An 8097-nucleotide genomic window follows, 5' to 3' on the forward strand; every position below is an offset into this window, starting at 1 on the left:
GGGCGAGCCGTTCCTTCAGGATCGCTCGCGAAGAAAGGTGGAGAGGTCGGAGGACAACGGTCGCGCGAGCGGCTGGGTAGGGGACAGATGGTCGCACGAGGTTGGACGAAAGGGCCAAGCGCACGCCAGTCGAAAAAGGGTGCGACCTTCGTTGGCCGAGGCCAGCCCTCGGGGAGACCGCGCCCACGCATTTTCAGCAGGATCGCAGCACTTGGATGGAGCTCGTTTGGCCTTGGAAACTCTCCGCCCGTGTTGGTACACCTCCTGGTCCCACCGAAGGGCCGCCTAGGGCCGAAGAAACTATCCCCACCAAATACTCTTAAGGATATGTTATATCGGCTGTGTAGCTCGTGGCTTGTGGCTCGTGGCTTGTGGCTTGTAGCGGGGGAAAACGGGTTTTTACGGTCATAAGTACAAGTGAAATGGTTCATTCGATCGGAGATAAATCGAAGAAGTGAGATTTTTCATCTTGAGATGGGTATTCCTTTATAATGTCGCATGCGTTTCTAAGCATCTTACGATTTAAATATACGAATCATCGTACAGAATATCGAACACTGATCGATTCGTATTTAGATATTAACGATATCAAAATCGAAAATATTTCCAAGCTGGAAAAATGTGATTTTGCAGATATTCCGGACATCTAAGGGCTGCAGGGGTTGCGAGAGATCGTAAGAATCGTCCTCGCCGAGAATTCTCCTTGAAATACTGCGTGCGTGATTTTTAGTGTTTCTGTTGGTAGGTTTTTGAAGTGATGGGACACGCGGAGAAATTAGCCGTGGATGGGCCGAGTGCGCTTCATTCGCAATGAGTAAAGTGATTTACGAGGAAGGAAGGTGGAGCTCAGCGTGGTTCGATTCGTTAATTGGAAAAGATAGACTTACATAATCTCCGGTCATCCGGTTTCCTAATATTTTATACGATTATTTGTATCTTAACATTTTACATGTTTCGTGTAATTAAACGATTGATATAATTTTGTGCAATTGTTACTACACGTATGTATAACATTTTGAAAATAAACGTGCACTTTGTTTTTCAAGAATCTAGAGAGCTTACCAACTTCCAAGTGTTAAGTATCAAAGTTGAAATATCTCCCATCTTTTTCCTCGCTTCGCTGTTGTTTTAGTCGAAATACTGAAACGTTGTTTCGTCCCATATATATTCATTCCCTTACGCTTTTTCTTCAACGAGGCACATCTACGCATTTTGAACAGGATCTCATCAGATGTTGCAAGGCGAATATAAGATTCTCGAATCATGTACGTTTTGAAGGACTCTGCTACCTCAGACGATATCCTGCTGTTATTAAGAAACATCATACTGCGTAAAATCCATAATTTTTTTTCAGCTAAAAGATACGTTAACGTAACAAACGTAGAAAAACGATTTATTTCTTTTTAATATACGAAATTGTTCGTTTTTCTGTGATTCTTATTAAATGTTCTTATTAACAAAATTCTTCTTATCAAGTATCGCGTAATTACGATAAAGAAATTCTTCGAACGTGCAAAGTAATCACGAATTAAGGATATAATTTCCAATGCGTACTCGTACAATCCATTATTGTACTCGTATATAGAGATAAGTATCTACAAATACAATTTTCCTTCAGACACGCCCAATGATATCTTCTACGTAATGGTATTTCAATAGCACGTACTCGTAATTGCCGGCTCGCGATGGCCGCTAGGGTGTTGCCATGGTGAGATACCAAACTCCATGAAAATATGACGAGTACACCATAATCTGAAGCTCTTGAGCATCCTGTTTTCCTATCTTACGATATATGAAAGATATGAATTCGCCTATCTATGGTTACATATCGCAAACGGTGAATCTACCACACAACGATACTCCTGGTCTTTCGTAAAGTCTCTCTAATATAGCATAAATAACTTTTTATCAATTTCTACCTCACCTAGAATCGCGTCTGCCAATTATTATTCTTCCTTTATCAACGTAGTCGCAATACAGTAAATTTTGTCGAAGCAAAAATAAAAGAATATCAAATTCGTTGAAGCAAGTATAGGAGAATTTTCACCGAGTCGTAACTCTGATGAACGTTGAAATGTAAGGTACTTAAAATTGAGACGTAAAACCGACTGAAAGACGGATGACGGTAGCTTGTATGACTCTTCAGAGGATATTTAAAGGCTCTTGGTCTGCTTCGCGCCGATATGTGCCTCTGGTTCGCCGGTTTCCCGCCAGGGTACCTCTTCGTCCGCCTTATTTTCCTGCTATGTCGATGTAACGGAGTTGTTTACACTGCGCATGTAATATGGCACCAAATACGCTTCTGTTCACGTCATGTCACTCGTGCGTCTTCCTTCCTGGCTACATCTCCACTCTCGACGCATCTATTTCAATCGATTTTCTCGTTGTAATAACTACTTACAACATCTATATGAAAGCCAATGTACGGATGTAATTTACAAATTTCTATAATCGCGTCGAACGCAATTTTCATATAACCAAATATTGTCTTATCGACCAGGTAACTAATATATCTCCCGGGGATATAAGAAATAGTCGAACGGTCTTGTAAAGGCTACATCGTAATAGGTTAAATCGCTTAAAAGAGCCGTTACAGTTTCATCGAACTGTTCCGTTGAAGGGTTTGGAGATACCAGAATTCAGGAGAAAGTCGAATCGTTCTCGATACATCCAGAACCAGGAGTCCATGTTTCGCAGCTATTGTCTCGAGTATCGTGATTGGGTGTTTTCACGTTGTGGCCACGTGAACGGTGAAAAGAAAGGGAGAAAAGGCAGCATCAAGAGCAAATCACGATACGGTTGGTAGCAGGGTCACAGGAATTCACAGAACAACTCGTTTCCATCGAACGGGACACGTGAATACAACGAGAGATAATCAGGTGTTTGACCCTAACGTCTAGCCCTCTCTGTTTCTTCACTTTTTCCGAATGTCCATGAGAACAAGGACGTTGTACACCTAACGATTTTCATCGCGTACAAAATCCTTTCCGAAATTCGCCTTTTTTTATTGCGAAAATAAATAAGAATTAACAATGCTAATTTCAAACATTCATCGTTGTACGTAATAGGAATCTTTTTTCTAGGTCAAGCGTCGTGTAAATAATTTGTAGATATTCAAAGAGGAGTTTAAGGTAAGGAATTTGCGTTTCTCTCGTGGAATGGAGGAAAGAGAGAAGGTGGTGGGTGGATTGGCTTCTTGACCCCAAACCACCGAAAAAGTCCACGATGAGATATGAAAAAAATGAAAAGTGATATCTCTGTTAACAGGAGATCATGGTGGCCTCGGAGTTTCGCCCCGGAAACAGGTTGGCATTTGAGTTTCTTTAAAACGCGCCTGCCTGTTCTCACGTTCATCGTTCTTACAATAAAAGTTAATAATAATAGCAAATGTCATCTGTCCGCTAGAAAAAGTTCGTATGTATCGCATTTATCGAATACGTTGTATGTGATCAAGAAGAATTGTAGAATCAAAAGGATCATCTACGTAGCTGTAAGACAATCCATTAGTTCGATTAAATAACTTTTCTTCGACAAAATCTGTACGATTGTTCAAAGTACCAAAAGTTCTAATACCGATACTAATAAAATAACTATTATTAAATAACAATTTTATTCTTAATTCAAGTTGTCAAGTATATCCAAGTCCATAAGGAATGACTTTTAAATTAGCGTGTTCAAGTATAAAAAACCGATTGTATAAATCTTTGAAGACTGTATGGACGAAACGTCCAGGTATCGTCGTAATAACCGCAATTAGATCCGCTTCATTGAGTTCTAAATGCGGAGACTCGATCACTAGGAACACAGATAAGGAGAAGAGCCACGAAGGATCCTCGTAACTGGAAGGAGGAGCCACGACGATGATCCTCCTGCCATTTCATCCTGCTATCCTGACCGCTGTCGCCGTCTTTCTTATTAATATGCTAATTTTACATGGGCATAGGCATCAAATTATTAACGGGACGCTCTATCCACGAGCGTTTCCTCGAAACAGGCTTGATGGAACCGCTTTCGATGTTGTCCAGGGTGTTTCAAGCTTACAGGCACGTGTAATACGAAACACCTTCGACCAGGATAGCATAGCAACGTGTAAAGTCGACTCATCCCCTGTGAAACCTTATATGTCCTTCGAGCATTTCCTTCCTTGGAAATTAGTGGCAATGTTCCCTTACTTTTGGTTTGTACGTGATTCGGTTGACAATCTAGATCTTATGAAAACTTTGTAGTTATTGTTCTACTAATGTAGATTGTCTCGCGCAACTGAACTAATATTACTATATTAGATCTTAACTCATACATCTAAGAGTCAATAAATAAATTCTATCGTATAACAATGACAGATTGGGCAAAAGCATGATAAAGTTTTAAGGATTCTATATATATATCCGAGGTACAATTGTAAAATTCTGCAGCATAAATCTATAACCTACAATTTGTTGTTTCTTTATTCACTAACGTTATTGGTCAGTAAATTATTATACAATAGAATAATATATTCAGTGAAATATAAATATTTATTCAAGGTATGCATGGATGGATATCGATTGTGCCAAGTTAAATATCTTTTCAAAGAATTCGTTAAATTCGTCGAGTATATTTTCAAATATATAAGTAACTGTTAATTTGAGCAGTATGACAACGAAGCATTAACAATTTTTGGAGACTAAAATACCGTGTGGTAAGAAAATTCTAATATATACGATACATAAATCGGAAGAAATTCGAGTCATTAATAGCATTGTAGTTCGAGCGTTCAGACGCGGTCGATGCGATCGACTTGGTTTCTCTGAAGCGGAGAGTTTGTCGAAGTTGAGTTTGTTTCTGAAGATGATTCCAGGAGGATCAGGAATGTATCAAACGCGCGGATCTGAATCCACCCGAGTATCCGCCCTTAAGCTCCCGGAGGGTAGAAGGATTTGCCGCTTCAGTGACTTTGAAAGAAACAGAAACGGCTAAAGAATCAGGAACGCAAACGAGAGAGGAGCAATGGCAACGGATATTTCTCGATAGTGCCTCTGTGTCGCTTTTATAGTCCTGGAAGCTACAGAGATGGAAACAAAATGTTCGTGGGCCTTCGAAGCATTTTTAAAGTGCCCGCCATTGAATGTCCATGCGACAGTCGTGCAAACGTTAGCGGTTAAGATAAATATGCATTAAACAGACTTTAATTTAATTTGGCTTTAGATATCAATGCAATGTGTCTTTTCTATGTTTATTATTTAACATATTCCTTCACGATATAAAACTTATCGAAACTCTTGATATAGGGAAATCAGCAGTTTTATAAAGTCGCCTCGTTGCAGGTTCATGATTGACTGTGACATTGGCAGCCATTTGATTCGAAACACAGTTTGCAAGACATCAGGAGATCATATATGCGCAAAAATTCTTTGGAACGCAACTGAGCTTTCAGGGAAGTGTGCGTTTATATATAACAATTTCACATTGATATGGATATTTTATTTGTTGATAGTTAATCCTTTAGTTTCTTAGATTCTTTAAAAATTTTAAAAGCGTTGTTCAGTAATAGAGTATTATTGGGAGTTATTAGTAGTTCTATAAGAAAACGTGGAACTTCGAACTTGTCATTCTGGGTTCTATTACTTGATATTTTATTATTTATTATTTTCCTTGAAATAATTCACCTCTTTTATACAAACATAAACAAAGTTCAAAGAGTCAGAAACAAAATAGACGTCATGTGTTCCTAATACATGTAAAGCTATACATATAAACGTAAAGAGAGTATACCTGCACAAGCGTTATAGAAACCAATGTTTTACGAACTGTCTTCCAGTTAGTATACGAACTCTATGGTGGTAATACTAGTAACCACGCGAACTTCGAAACATTCGGCCACACATGATCAGGAAGGTATGAAGGCAAGAGTTCGCGTGATAGTTCATGATGCCAGTAACAGGAAACAAGTATGCGTTAGTTATATTAATACACTTGTACTACGATGTTTCATTAACCTCTATTTGTGTGTTAAAACGGATAAAGAACGACGGAGAAATGGCTCTTGGTCGAAGACAAATCCGAGAATCGAACATCGAGAACAGAGAACGAATAAACAACCTTATAGGGATGTTAGAAGATGGTAGAAGGTTGAACGCATTTGCCTAGATATTTCTTGCGGTAAGGGTATCGATTGTGTGTGGTATATAGTAAAGCAGGGACATTTCAGTCGCTTAAGCTTCGACATCTTATCTCGTCATCGAGTCGTTAGAACAATTACAGATTTTTACGAATTTCATTACATACTTCTGATTTTCATTATTCATAATAATATGTCAGAATTAATCTTCGTATTCTCAAATCAATTCTATTAATTATATGCTATCAAGTATATAGGATGTATGACTCGGAAACTCGCAGTGCAATTTATCGATAACCCAACAGACAAATTATAATGGAAAGAGCAACCTACGCTATTATATATTAGGAACAGAAGATGTATTGTGCAACTATTTGATAATGAAGTAGGAACCCATTACAGTTCGTTAATTGCACGTATCTTTCAAATATCTTTCGGTAAAATCAACGAAAGATAATTATCAATAGTCGTCGTACCGCGCGCGACTGTGGTAAAAATCGTGATAGTTCATTTCGCATTTCAACTCAAATGTACATACTTAAATAGCCCATCACCAAAAATTCCAAACCATGCGACTCACCAATCGTAGAACAACCGAATAGACGATAAGATCCCATTGCCTTCGATCTGGTTGCATCTATTACACGAAACGTAGACGAGAAATCGAACCCCGTCTATTGTCCAGCAGTTGGTGTCTAGTGTATTCGTACACAATTAATAAATTATTAAATATAATAGACAACGTTTAGAAATGTTATGAAAATAAACTAATAATTTAATTGTTATAAATGAATAGTATAAAATGTTTAAGACAGTTAGTTAAGGTAGGGTAGCCCAGGATAGATAAGGTTAAAGTTATGTTTAACATTTACATTTATGATTATCGTTTTATTTCAATTAGTAATTTAATTACCGATGTTGTTTTATTCAACAAAAGGGGGACATTACGTCTATGGTATTTAATTGTAGCGAGGTTAAGAAGAAAAGAAGGAGTAGTGGGGTTAATTGGCGGGACAAGTAATTCAAGTAATAAGTAAGATGTTACTAATTCTCTTTAGTACTTACGATTTCTCGTTTACGGTTTTACATAACGGTACTTTACGTTCAAATGGACGAATTCGATCACCAGAACTTTATTTAATTGAGCGCTAACTAAAGTTTTGTTTAAATGAACGGAACGTGTTCAAACGGACTAATTATACTCGACGCGACATTATACGTTGTAGAGGGCGTTATAAAACTTTCGAATAGTCGGTATTACAGAACATGTGATGTCATGTAAGAACAGACAAGGCACGTTCGTACATAAAATCAGTCGGTAATCATTCGCCGGTACAACTAATATACCCGTGTCATTTGTCGTTTGTCGCTTGAAATCGCCACCAGGTGTCAGCATCGTGCGCAACTGGATGCAGCACAGAGTGCATCTGTCTCGCGAAATGCCACGGCCCAAAAGTGGCAGCGCGTGTCTCCTGTCGCTCGTGACGACGATTCGGCGTGCGTGAGTCGTGTGTACGATCTGTGTTCTCCTCAGACTCCTTTTTCTCTCCCCTGAACCGGCGATTCTTCGCCGAGATTCGCGTTTCTCTGTGTACGTGGTGGACGGGTCCGCGTGTGTGTCCGCATGAGAGCTCGTGATTCGCATCGTTTCGAACGTTCACGTCGATCGAGGCGGTGACGGCGACGAGTGCAGTAGCGTTCGGGTGCGGCGTTTACGTTCTGCTACATTTTTCGTCGGAGGACGGAAAAACAGTGAGTCTCGAGGGACAGGCGAATCCCCTCGGGTCGACCAGACAGCAAAAGGAGAGGGGAGAAAGGAACAAACAGAGACATTGCGGGTAGACGTTAGGAAACAAAGGTTACAAGCGACAGGGACACGTAACGTATACGCGAGCCGCGCGAGAGAGAGATACTCGATCGTTGATAGTGTGCCTGAGCTTGTGCACGCGTTCTCAGCCGCGAGTTTACATCGCGCCGGGTCGGACGGCGATATTTTTCGC

General features: G+C 39.6%; 1 protein-coding gene and 1 pseudogene across 1 annotated transcript in view; both read left to right on the forward strand.

Annotated features, from left to right (window-relative positions):
- The first annotated feature begins 1852 nt into the window (after nt 1-1852).
- LOC105681177 lies at nt 1853-5576 on the forward strand (annotated as a pseudogene).
- A 2149-nt stretch (nt 5577-7725) lies between these two features.
- LOC100745429 (polypyrimidine tract-binding protein 2) overlaps nt 7726-8097 on the forward strand; it is a 423740-nt gene continuing 423368 nt past the window's right edge. The window contains exon 1 of the mRNA XM_033322433.1: nt 7726-8092. The gene's annotated coding sequence lies outside the window, so the exon portion shown is untranslated. The remainder of the gene's footprint in view (nt 8093-8097) is intronic.

Source organism: Bombus impatiens, unplaced genomic scaffold (assembly GCF_000188095.3).
Source record: "Bombus impatiens unplaced genomic scaffold, BIMP_2.2 scf_0637, whole genome shotgun sequence".
Classification (NCBI taxonomy): Eukaryota; Metazoa; Arthropoda; class Insecta; order Hymenoptera; family Apidae; genus Bombus; species Bombus impatiens.